Genomic DNA, 12,887 nt, shown 5'->3' with positions numbered 1-12,887 from the left:
ACAAACACATCAAAAAGATTATATCCTAGAATCATGTGAGATTTGTCTCAGGAATACAAATATGATTCACAATGGAAATTAATAATCATAAACAAAAACATTATTATGATACTAGATGCAAAAAAAGACAGTTGATAAATTCCAACATCCCTTCATGATTAAAATCTAGTAATGAGTATAGAAGAAAGATAGATCCACACACCATATATGCCCCCATTTACAGCTGACATTGTGCTGCTTGAGGAAACATTGAAAGTGCTTGACAAGATTTGAAGCAAGACAGGGATGCCAACTCACCAATTTAACATGGTACTATCATACAAGAGGAAAAAGTAAAGGCCATCCAAATTGAAAAGTCAGACTATCACTGCAAATAACACAGTATCACATAGAAAAACTTAACGATAACACCCCCCCACACACGAAAAAGGATAAAATGGAGCAAATCCAGTAAAATTAAGTTGCAGAATATAATAAGATCCACATAGAGAGTCAGTAGTGTTTCTGTATCCCAATAATGAACTCCCTGAAAAGATATCAAAGGGCTGGAGAGATGTCTCATTAGTTAATAGCACTTGCGGTTCTTGCAGAGGACCAGTTTGGTTCCTAGCATTCGTGTTGGGCAATTTACAACTGCCTGTAACTCCAGTTCCAGAGGATCCAAAGTCCTCTTCAGACCTCCAAAGGCACCCACACACATTCCCACAGATACACATAGACACACAAATAAAAAAACATTTTTTTTTTAAGACTCCAGAAAAGCAATCTTATTTATCGTACCTGCAACAGAAACTAAAACACATGGGACTAAGTTTAACCAGGGAAGTGAGAAAAATGAAAACTATCAAGCAGTGATGAAGTTGAAGAGAACACAGACACACAAAGAAATGATACCCCATATTCACGGTTTGGAAGTATTAGTATTACTAAAATATCGCGAGACTAGCCAAAGTGATGTACAGATTTAGTGCAGCCACCCTCAGATGACATTCTAATTTTTATTTTCTGTGTATGTGTGTATTGCCTGCATGTAGGCAAGTGCACCCTTGTTGTGCGTTGCCTGCAGAGGACAGAAGAGGCTGCTGGATCCTCTGGAGTTGGAGTTACAGACAGTTGTTAGCTGCCCTGTGGTTGTGAGCCATCTCTCCAGCCCCACAATGAACTATTTTTAACCACAGTTTGTAGCACAATGAACTATTTTTAACCACAGTTTGTTAACCTTCTGTGGTTCAGAAAACTAGAAAATATTCCTCCTACCCAAATGGATTTCTCTACTCATCAATTTCCTCTATCCTACTTCCCCACCCATCCCAGCCCTTGGTACCCACCATAGTAGTCATGATTCCAATGAGATAGTTTTTTGCCTTTCACTGGCAAGTGAGAGCATGCAGCGTTTGTCTTTTTGTCCTCCAGATCTTAGCTGCCATGTGGGTGCTAGGATTCAAACTTGGGTCTTCTGCAAGAACTGCCAGTGTTCTTAACTGCTGAGCCATCTCTCTAGGCCCCAATAACTTTTTTTTTTTTTTTTTTTTTTTTTTTTTTTGAGACAGGATCTCCTTGTAACCCAGCTGCCCTGGAACTCACTACAGACCAGACTACATAGTGAACTACCCTCCTGCCTCTGCCTCCAGAGTGCTTGGATTAAAGGCATGTGCCACTACTCACAGCCCAAATGATAGCCTTGACAGATAGAAAAGCACTCCTAGTATTCATATAGAACCACAGAAAATCTCAAATAGTCAATCTTGAACAAAAAGTAGCTCATGAGATAATTATCTCTGTCCAATTAGAATGACTTGTCACACATATAAACTATAACAAATGCTGGTAAAGATATGGAGAAAGGCAATCTTAGACACCATTAATGGAATAAATTAGTATGGTCATTTATAGAAAACATTATGAGTTACCTATATAGTAGATTAGAACTGCCATGTAACCCAGCAATTCCCCCACTGATTTAAGAACAAAGAAAATCAGTATGTCAATGAAATATTGTACTCCCATGTTTATTGCAGCACTAGTCACAAGTTAGATATGGAATCAACATAGTTGCTAATTGATGGAAGAATGGGTAAAGAAAATGTGGTACACATACACAAATACTATTCAACCATTAGCAATTGGTATTTGTAGCAACGCAAATGGATCTGGAGGGCAAAGACAAACACTGCATGCGCTCACTTGCAAGTGAAAGGTAAAAAACTTTATGTCATTGGAATCATGACTACTATGGTGATTACCAAGGGCTGGGATGGGTGAGGAAATTGATGAGTAGAGAAATCGATTTGGGTAGGAGGAGTATTTTCTAAACCACAAAAGGTTAACAAACTGTGGTTAAAAATAGTACATTGTGGGGCTGGAGAGATGGCTCAGCTGTTAAGAACACTTGTTCTTGCAGAAGACCCAAGTTTGAATCCTAGCATCCACATGGTAGCTAACAACTGTCCGTAACTCCAGTTCCAGGGGATCCAATGGCCTCTTCTGTCCTCCGCAGGCATTGCACAACATGGGTGCACTTACCTACATGCAGGCAGTACACTCATACACATAAAATAAAAATAATAAAATATTTAAAAAATAGTTAATTGTATAGCTCAGCAGAGCTAACAGGATTTTGGATGTTCCAAATGTAAACAGTTGATACTCTTGTGCTTGGGGGTGAGTAGAATGAGATGAAGAGGTGCAGACCAATTTTGCTTTGTAGACCAGGCTCACCTTGAGCTCACTAAGTAGCACAGGCTGACCTCAAGCTCACTGTCTTTCTGCTTTAACCACCCAATGCTGATTATCTAAGATCACGCTGAACTCAGAAAATGTATAATTATGTGTTAAAAAAAAATAAAAAGTGCGGTGCTGGAGATGCCTATTCTTGCAAAGGATCTGGGTTTGATTCCCAGCATCCACATGGCAGCTAACAACTGTCTGTAGCTCCAGTTCCAGGGGCTCTCTTCTGACCTCTGTGGGCGTTATACGACACGGGTGCCCTTATATACATAAAGGCAAAACACCTGTACACATAAAATAGAATATATATATATATATATATTTAAGTTGGACAGTACTTAAAGGGAAGGCCAAGAAGTCAAGGTCAGGATGAAGAAATAGCTCAGTGGTTAAGCACACTTACTGCTTTAGCTGAGGACCCAGATTCAGTTCTCAGCAACCACATGGTGGCTAACAACCATCTGTAATTCCAGTTCCAGGGTATCTGATGAATACTTAGGGCCACTACTGGCATTGTATACGTGTGATGTACTTAGCTACATGCAAAAAAAACAATCATTCACATAAAATAAATTTAAAAGAGTTCAAGGTCACTCAGCTATATAGCAAGTTCATGACCAACCTGGACTACATGAGATCTTTTCTCAAATAAGTAAATAGATAAATAATTAAAATGTATGTACATCTACAGCAAGGAAATTCTGCATAAATTAAAGACTTGGGCTGGGGAGGTGGTTCAGCAGGTAAAGCATTTAACAAGCAAGAGTGAAGACCAAAATTCAGGTCTCCCACACCCAGGTAAATGCCACGTTGGTGTGGCGGGCTACCTATAATCTCAGCACATGGGGGCATGGAGGCAGGATCCCTAGGGCAAGATAGCTAACTACACTAGCTAAATCATTGAGCCCTAGGTTCAAGTGAGATACCCTACCTTAGTATATAAGGTAGAAAAGTAGAGAGCAATCAAGGAAGACACCTGACATCAATCTTGGACCTCCACACATGTGCAAACATGTATACTGATACACAAAATAGACTTTGGTACTGTAAAACTGGTCAAGAGCCTGTGGTTGGGAAGGACGTGGGCCTTAGAAGGAGAAACTACTGTTGTTCTGCTAAATGGACATATTGCCAAACTGCCTTCTAAATATTGTATACCCATACATTAATGCTATTAACCTTGGTCAGGAAAGCATTCTTTTCATGGACAGTCATCAATGTAGAGATTCATAACTGGGCAGAGAGCTAAGAATAAGTGACTATTGAATGCTCAGCCCTAAATGGGATAACTATATCAACCCCTCCCCCCCAAAAAAGCTCAGGGAACATCACAAAAGAGAATAGAAAGAATGTAAGAGTGAAGGATGGAGGATGGGAAGGAGTGCTGAAATGCTGACTTCTGGACATGAGATGACCCTTAACACTCATGAACTTACATCAGCTACAGTTACCTGCATAAGATCAATTTAGCCAATAATTCAGCATGGATGGGAGAGGGACTTAGAACACTCTACCCCTAGCTGAGGAGCAGCAGTTGATGGCTGTTGATGGAAGGGGAATCATTCTTAAGGAATGTGACCTCTGGTAGGGTGCCCATGCTCATGCAGGAAGCACTAATTTGAACTCAGTAGGATATATATACATAAACACACACACACACATACACATATAATGTTTTTTTTTTTTTTAAAGCGGGCATGAAGATGGGAGGGGCATGTGTTAGTATGATCTGGGGGAGTAGGAGACTGATATGATTAAGATATATTGTATATACGAAATTGTCAAAGAATACTAAATAATTGGAGTGTGAAGTGGATATGAATGTATGAAATTGTGAAAGAATAAATAAGAATATGTTTTAAAGATTTAAAATTTTCCAATATTTGTCCATAGCAAACCTTTAAAACTTTTAGGGGAGGAAATCAACTTTAAGTGGATTAAATCTGTAAACATAAGACTTGAAACTATAAAACATTACAAGAAAATATTGTAGAAGATTTTCACATTGATCTTTACAATGTCATGTGTATGACACCAAAAAGCACAGATAATTTTTTTAAAGTTTATTGTAGCAACCTAAAAAGCTACTGCCAGATAAAACTATAGAGCTTAGGAAATAGGAACATATTTGAAAACTGTACACCTGATAAGTTATACCCAAATGTAAATAAGGAACTCAATAGCAAGAAAGTATATAACCTCACTAAAAAGTAGGCAGAGGACTTGAATAGAAATTTTCTTTTTTAAATTCATTTTTATTGGAAAAATTTTGCACTTTATACAGCATGTTTTGATCATATTTAGACCCTCTCCCCTATGTACATCTCCTCTTTAATACTTCCCGCTTAGTTTCATGTACTCTGTTAAATATATGTTTACCAAGTCAAATGTGTGTCTCCAAATGTCCTTTGATGTGTGCCCATCCACAGGATCCTGGTTAACCTATCTGCATCACACCCTTAAAGAAAACTGACTGTCCCTCTCCCAGCAGCTATTGGTTGCCAATAGTTCCTCAGCTAGGGTTGAGGCCTTGTACCTACTTACTCTGTGCAGGGATTTTTTCTCTGGCTTGAGCTTACATAGGTCTTGTGCATGCTGTCTTCATTGCTGTGAGTTCATATGATTAACTGACCAGCTGTCTGGAAAACTTGATTCCCTGTGGTCATCTATGACTTCTGGCTCTTACAATCTTATGCTCCTCTCTCACATGATCTCTGAGACTTGGATGGCAGAGGTTTGATATAGGTGTTCTATTTGTGGATAAACACTCTACAGCCTCTTAGTCTCTGTACATTGGCCAGTTGTGGATCGCTGGGTAAATCACTATCTGCTGCTTGAAGAAGCTTCTCTGGTTAGAATTGAGAGATGGATTAATCTGTGGGCATAACAATAAGTCATTAGGAGTCAATTTAATACTAGGTCTATTTTGCAGAATAATAATAGACTTTCCCCTGCGGTCTGTGATCTGTCTAGCCACAGGTTCCTGGGCCTGATACTAGTGTTAGGTATGGGCTCCATCTGGTGAAGCAGACTTTGAATCCAATCAGAAAGTGGTTGGTTACTCCCATAACTTTTGTGCATCATTGCACCAGTGGGCCTGTCTTGCCAGGCCAGTAGTTATTATAGCTACAGGATTCACAGCTGAGCAAGGTTGATGAGTACTTTTCTCCTTCATTAGCATGCATAACAGTTTCCAGCACTATGAAAGCTAGCCAGTAGAAATGAAGCCTTGAAAGTCAATGCCAGCTTGATTTCTTCTTCCTTGTTCTACAACTTATATATGTAGTATGTACACAGTCTTACTGTAAAGTTCTAGTGTCTAGTGGGTAATCAGGAACAGAGGCAATGGCCAGTATTGAGGGTGTATGGACCTTCCTGGTCAGCATCTTTGAAAGAAGTCCATTCCTGGCATTGAGCTTTTTTTGCTAGCCTATGTTGCTTAGTAGGGGCAATTTCCCTCTGTTACAGGGTAACTCCTTTTAATCTCTTTATTATATATATTTTAAGAAGTTTCTATAGTGATAGGTTTCCATATAGCCTTTTTTTTTAAAGATCAAAAAATATGGTTTATTTTTATGAGTAATTTGCCTATATGTATGTAAGTGCATCTGTGTTGTGCAATGCCCATGGAGGTCAGAAGAGGGCATCAAATAACTGATGAACTGGAATTGCAGGTGGTAGTTAGTTACCATGTGGATGCTGGGAACCTAATCTGGGTCCTCTGCAAGAGCAGCCAGTGCTCTTAACATCTCTTCAGCCCCTTTATAGATTTTTTAAAATTTTCTGGGGATATTTTTTTTTTAGAATATTTTTATTATTCCAAAGAGAGACAATTTTTAACACATTTTTTTCAGAAATAACTTGAAGGAGGTTACATGAAACTATATATACAATGAAGTTTAAGGGTGGGAAACGTAGGGATAAGAAATCAAAGACCAAAACCAGGTGTGGTGGCACAAGTCTTCAATCCCAGCACTTAAGAGGCAGAGCCAGGCAGATCTCTGTGAGTTCAAGACCAGCAGGGTCTACATAATGAGTTCCAGGCCAGCTGGGGCTACCAGGAGACCCTGTCTCAAAAAGACCAAAAAAAAACCAAAACCCCAAATCAAAGATCAAAGGATTTGTCAACATGGGGTTAACGTTTCTTTCTTTTTTATTTTTGAAAATTCTAACTAGTTTATTGGGCTTGCTAACAAAGCATAGGGTGGGGGGTTTATTTACAGATGATGGGTGTACCCCCCCCATTCACGGCTGCGCTGGAAAGTCCACACTCAAATATAAATCCTGTGACTTCCTGACAGCCGCACAAAATGGCTAGAGAGGTGCCTCATGGCTTCCCAGTTTATATATCCTTAGCCCCTCCCCCACATGCAGCTAAGGTCTACTGATTGGGTGGGAGGGGTAACTGACTCCCCTCTCCCATATAGACTTTTCTAAAGACCTTTAATTTTAGTTATCCCTTCCTGTACTCCCTCCTCTGCCCTGCCCGCCCAATCTCCATAGATGCTCTTGTTTCAGTTGAAAAATCTGTGGAGGACAGGAAACTAGTACATGGCCATGGAGGGAGGCATCATGAGATAGAATGTAGTGATATAAAGGGGGAAAGGTTAATTATGGAGGATAAATAGACAGTTCTTAAAAGAAAACTTGGAAATGTTCAAGAGGTATACAGAAAGATTTGTGTTCAGTGTTCAACATCACTAATCAGAGAAATATGAATCAAAATTACAATTGGAGTTTTAGGAAGGCCATTACTTTTGCAGCAACAGGGCTATTGAGGAAGATGTTTCTATGCTTTAATTTTGAATGTTCCCACCAAAATGTCCCTTTTGAAAGCCTTAGTCACCAGTCTGTGGCACTGTTGGGATCTTGAGGTGATGCCCAGTAGAGGGGAGCAGGTCATTGGGAGCATGGCCTTGGAAGGGACATTCATATTCCATCTCCTTTCTGTTCTCCTTTTTCATTCCAGCTGTTATAAGATGAACAGACTTCCTTTGCCTGCTCCATCCATAATGTACTGTGCTGCAGCATTACTACGCCAACATTACAGTTACCCGAACAAAAAAGCCTGATTCTTAAATTTGGTTTTTAAGAGTGGGCTGAACTAGGAATTAGGACACTAATTCTCCTAGATACCTCTTAGAACTGTCTATCTCCTGGAAGTGTGCTGATGGAACTCTGTTTCTCTGAAACTGTTTGGAACTCTCCTTGAGTCTGGTCCCACCCATAATTTTATTCAAAATGGTTTCTCTGGCCTCAGTTGAGGATGTACAAGCTTGGCTCCACCCTAGTCTTAACAGACCATCTTGCCTCTTCATCCCTAGTTCTAGACTAGCTCATCTACCCAAGGTTAATCATTCTTTCCAATCTTCATTGTGTGCAGTGGAGATGGGTTTGCTTGCTTTCAGCACTTCCGTATGTTAATTCTCAAGCATATCCACATTCATTTATTTAGTCATTCACATTCATTCATTGTCTGGAGTACCAAATTGAGGTTGTCAAGGAAACATCAAGTGCCCAAGTCACAAGTCTCTCAAGAGCACATGGTTTTGCTGGGGTTAATTAAGAGTCATTAGTCCATGTGGGAGACAGACTTGAGCCTAGGGTGAAAGTCTTATTGACAGCCATACAGCAGGCCTGAGGCAAGGCCCAACTGCTGGAGCCACAAGGAATGCCTTGTGACATTTTGCTCCCATTGGCAGATCATGAGATTAATGCCTAGAGCTCGCCACTCCCTAATCACCACCCTTGGATACCACACCTTTAAACTACTTACTGTACTGTGCACCACCCTTGGATACCCCACCTTTAAACTACTTGCTGTGCTGTGATTGGACCACTATAAGCTTGTGCCTTCCTGCAATAAACCAGATCTGCATCACTGAACCTGGTCTCCTGTGTCTGAATGTGGCTCCGCTGACACAGTCTCCTCATCAGCCCTGGAATCCGGACCGGATGACTGATCAGGGGAACTAAGAGAGCAGGAGAGTGTCCGTAGCCGGAGGAGAGCAGCCACTTGACGACCACATTATTATAAAAGTCATTCCTGCATTGCGCAACTACAGGTCCAAAATAACAAGGCCAAGTAACCATGGTCTGAAATCTCTGAGCCAAAATAAATGCTTCCTACTTATAAGTTATTCATCTCAGGTATTTGGCTATAGTATGAGGGTGAAGAGAACACTATTGCATCTTTCAATTCTCATCAATGAAGCTCCCTCATATAACAGAGGGCCAGGAACACAAAAGGCCACAAATGGCCAAAACACAGAGGATAAGAGCCAGCAGAATGTGGGTCCTTGGACAGGACTCCTATATTGAGGTCCACCCACCAAGGGCTCAGGGGCTATTGTGGAAGAGGGGGTGGAAAGATTGTAAGAGCCAGAGAGGACATGCATGACCATACAGAAATAGTCCTACAGGTGCCTGGGACCCTCCTTATACAAACCAACAGTAATGGTGTCAACATGCACAAGACCCATGCAAACTTAGACAGACAAAAACCTAGCACAGAACTGTGGAAATGAATGGCAAGCCCCAATCTTAGTCAAAGAATTATTGGCAGCTGATAACTGCTGGGTGAGGAAGAACTGATCTTCTTGAACAGAGAGACTCTGGATAGACTGAATAAACCCTGGTGGATGAACTTGCACTGAGGCACATCTTGGGTTGCTAACTTTATATAATAGGCCTTAATACAAATGACAGAATGTATGAACTCCAGTGGGGGCCCTTTCTCAATGACTAAATTAATTAATTAAATAAGAACACGTCTATAGCTTTAGTACCATTATCTCCACAAAATTCAGCAATGTATATATACTAACAAATTAGTATTTTATAATACTAGCACATGTTTAGATTTCAGGTTAGCCTCAAACTTGATTTTTAAAATGTATTTGATATTTTTCCATATTGATTTTTTTTTGTCTTTTTGAAGCAGCGTCTCTCTGTAGCCCCAGCTGTCCTAGAACTCACTATGTAGACCAGGCTGGCCTTGAACTCACAGAGATCCGCCTGCTTCTGCCTCCTGAGTGCTGGGACTACAGGCATGTACCACCACGCCCAACTCCATATTGATCCTTTTAGTATTTCTTAATCTAAATCCTTTTTTCCTACCTTACTTTGACTTGAATTCAAGACTCATAATTGTGTAGACAGAATATTAGAACTCCTGCTCTAGTGTGACATTTGCTATCTTGTTACTCTGGTCTTTGAATTTTCCGTGAATTGAAAGATCTGAAGCTTGGTGAAGGACCCCCTCCCCTTCAAAACTACTTCATAGATAGTAGTGATCTAATTCTTACACTATAAATGATTTTTTAAAAGTTGATCACTTGGTGTTCTGGCTTTAGATCTGTTTGTTGTTTGATGTGTTTATTAACGAGTAACAAAGCTTTTGTGAAAATGTTTTCATCATTTTAATGCTTGCATTTGTGGAGTGCTCCTTGCGTTGCTCAGAGCAGTTAATATTGCTGAGTATGGGGGCACAGGCCTATAATCCCAGTACTTGCGGGACTGAGACAGGCAAACCATGAATTTGAGGCCAGCCCAAGCTGCACAGTGAGACTCTGCCTCAAAAAAAAAATAAAAACCAAAATTTCAAGGAGCACGTTATAGGAAATATTAATAAAGGGTATTTTTTATTAAAGTTTTATACATTGTTTTATATTTATCTCTTTTGTATGTGAGAAGGTAAGGTAATTTCTTTATTTCATTTCAGGTTTTCAGCTACTGATATTACAATCCGTAAAACATTGAAACAGAGTTGAGGAAGAGATTTAAACCAGGTAAACATCATTGAAGTAATGGTCAAAACTGGAATTTGAACTGTGTTGTGCCAAAATTAAGTTTTGGGGGCTAGAGAGATAGCTCAGCAGTTAAGAACACTGGCTGCTCTTGCAGAGGATCTAGGTTCAATTCCCAGCACATACATGGCAGCTAACAACTGTCTAACTCCAGTTCCAGGAGATCTGATGTTCTGTTCTAACCTCTGCAGGCATTACATGGCACAGGTACACTTACATGCAGACAACACACTCATACACATAAAATAAAATAAATATAATTTAAAAAATTAAGTTTCTTGAATTTGCTAATTATATTGTGGTTCTATGAGCTGCACTGAAGGGTGCATTAAGGGCAAAAGAATGTAAACCATCTAATTTTGAATGGCTCCAAGAAAATCAATGTTATTCATTGAGAGAGATGGTTTGTGAACATGTGGAATAATTAGAACTGATACATTGCTAGTGGAGGTATATATTAGTCTTTCTGAAAGAGAAGGTTGTATCAAAATTGAAGGACCCAGGTCACACTGGCTCCAGTTTTTAGCAGCCTCCGTCTTGTCAGTCTTAAATCTCTGTTCCTAGAAACTGTAAGTTTCCTTTGCCCCATACTGTGGGGTAAGACTAGGCAAGCTTGGACATGTCTTACTTATCTGAGTCTAACAGAAACTAACCAAAATTCCTGACCATAAAAGGGCATCCAGAAGCCGATAGGGGCACCCTACCATAAAAGGAAAAATTGAGACATTCCAGGCGGCTGACCATGACTGTAACCAATGAATTCAGAGTTGTCCAAGCAATTCAAAGTTTGCCCAGTTTGTGCAGACTTTTTCAAGAGTACCCAATAAAAACCCCCGCTCATTGTTGGTTGGGGCCAGACTACATTCTTTCTTTCCTGGAGTCTGTGCTGGACTGGTTGTTCAAGAATTGCAGTGCTTTTCAATAAAATGTTCTAAATTTTGAATTTTGGTGGGTGGTCTCCAATCATTCCCGAACCTCAGACCCAACAAAAATGTGTTCTTGATGCATATAGCCCAGACTGGTCTTAATCCTTAATCCTCCTGTCTCAGCTTCCTGAGAGGTGCAATTATGGGTATTCACCACCACACCCAGCTTCACCTTAAGTTTTTAAATAATATAGCCTATCTGACATTCCTTCTAGGGTAAATGAAGGAAGACTAGAAAAGATAGATGAATAGGATATTGTATCAGGATGTTTTGCCATTGAGAAATTGACAACAACCTAAGTATGAGATGAGATTGTTTAAACATAATTATACACTGTATAAACTTTAAAAATGATAAACATTTATTAGCACAATGTAATATATTCAAGGCAAGGTATAAATAGTAAATCAAGCATAAATGTTATTACCCTGTTTTTTGTTTTTTCAAAAAAGGAGCATGTACAAAAATATCCGAATATCTATGTTTTTGAGTAATGCACATATGTATTTATATGCATGTATGTGTATATATACCTAAGACACTTGTACAACTGATATCCTTGCCAGTAGTTATTTTTGATAGAGGATTTATGAATGGTTCTTATACTTTTTGTATTTGACTTCTAAAAAATAATGTATATTGCTTGTCTCATTAAACTTTCCAAGAAAATGTTTATTAAGGCCATTTTTTTAATGTATGCAACAACTTTTGGTATGCAATAAGAGGTGTGCTATATTGGATGATTGTGCTAGATTAGAGAGGGAATCTCAGTAACAATTGTCTAAATGTACGGATTCTGTAAATTCAAATCAGTTAGCTGCTTTTATTCTGTCACTTGACTTGGTCAGTGGATGTTTCTTTAACTGTCTTTTAGCTGTCTTAGAAATGTAATGCTACTCTTGTAATTTATGTATTTACTTTTGACAGTGGTCAAAAACATGTGCTTTGATATACATTGTTCTGTTTTGGTTTGTTTTCTTTTGTTTTTGCAGTGTTGGAAATCAAATCCAAGACTTGAGCATGTTAGACAAGCAGTCTTTTTTTTTTTTTTTTTTTTTTTTTGAGACAGGGCTCCCTGTAGCCCCAGCTGCCCTGGAACTCACTATGTAGACCAGGCTAGCCTCGAACTCACAAAGATCTGCCTGCCTCTGCCTCCCAAGTGCTGGGATTAAAGGCGTGCGCCACCATGCCTGGCCAACAAGCATTCTTGATTATTGGTTTTGTAGGTTAATTTTTTTGTCGTTTTGTTGTGTTTTTGAGACAGGGACTATGTAGGCCTGACTAGCTTGTAACTTGCTATGTGAACCAGGTTGACCTCAAGCTCAAAGAGATTTACCTGCCTTTGCCTCCCAAGAACTGACATTAAAGATATACACCATCATAGCTGGCTGTGGTTTAATTTTTAACAGGCAATTTTGAAGGCAT

The 12,887-nt window shown here is 39.5% G+C and overlaps 1 protein-coding gene across 4 annotated transcripts in view; it reads left to right on the top strand.

Annotated features, from left to right (window-relative positions):
* Slc25a40 (solute carrier family 25 member 40) overlaps window positions 1–12,887 on the top strand; it is a 65,656-nt gene that overhangs the window by 12,869 nt on the left and 39,900 nt on the right. For all 4 annotated transcript variants that reach the window (XM_029558335.1, XM_017795466.2, XM_029558336.1 and 1 more), the window contains exon 2: window positions 10,451–10,517. The gene's annotated coding sequence lies outside the window, so the exon portion shown is untranslated. The remainder of the gene's footprint in view (window positions 1–10,450; window positions 10,518–12,887) is intronic.

This window comes from Nannospalax galili, unplaced genomic scaffold, assembly GCF_000622305.1.
Source record: "Nannospalax galili isolate Female #2095 unplaced genomic scaffold, S.galili_v1.0 scaffold85, whole genome shotgun sequence".
Taxonomy (NCBI): Eukaryota; Metazoa; Chordata; class Mammalia; order Rodentia; family Spalacidae; genus Nannospalax; species Nannospalax galili.
The sequence above is the reverse complement of the archived record's forward strand: the minus strand, read 5'-3'. Positions and strand labels throughout refer to the sequence as shown.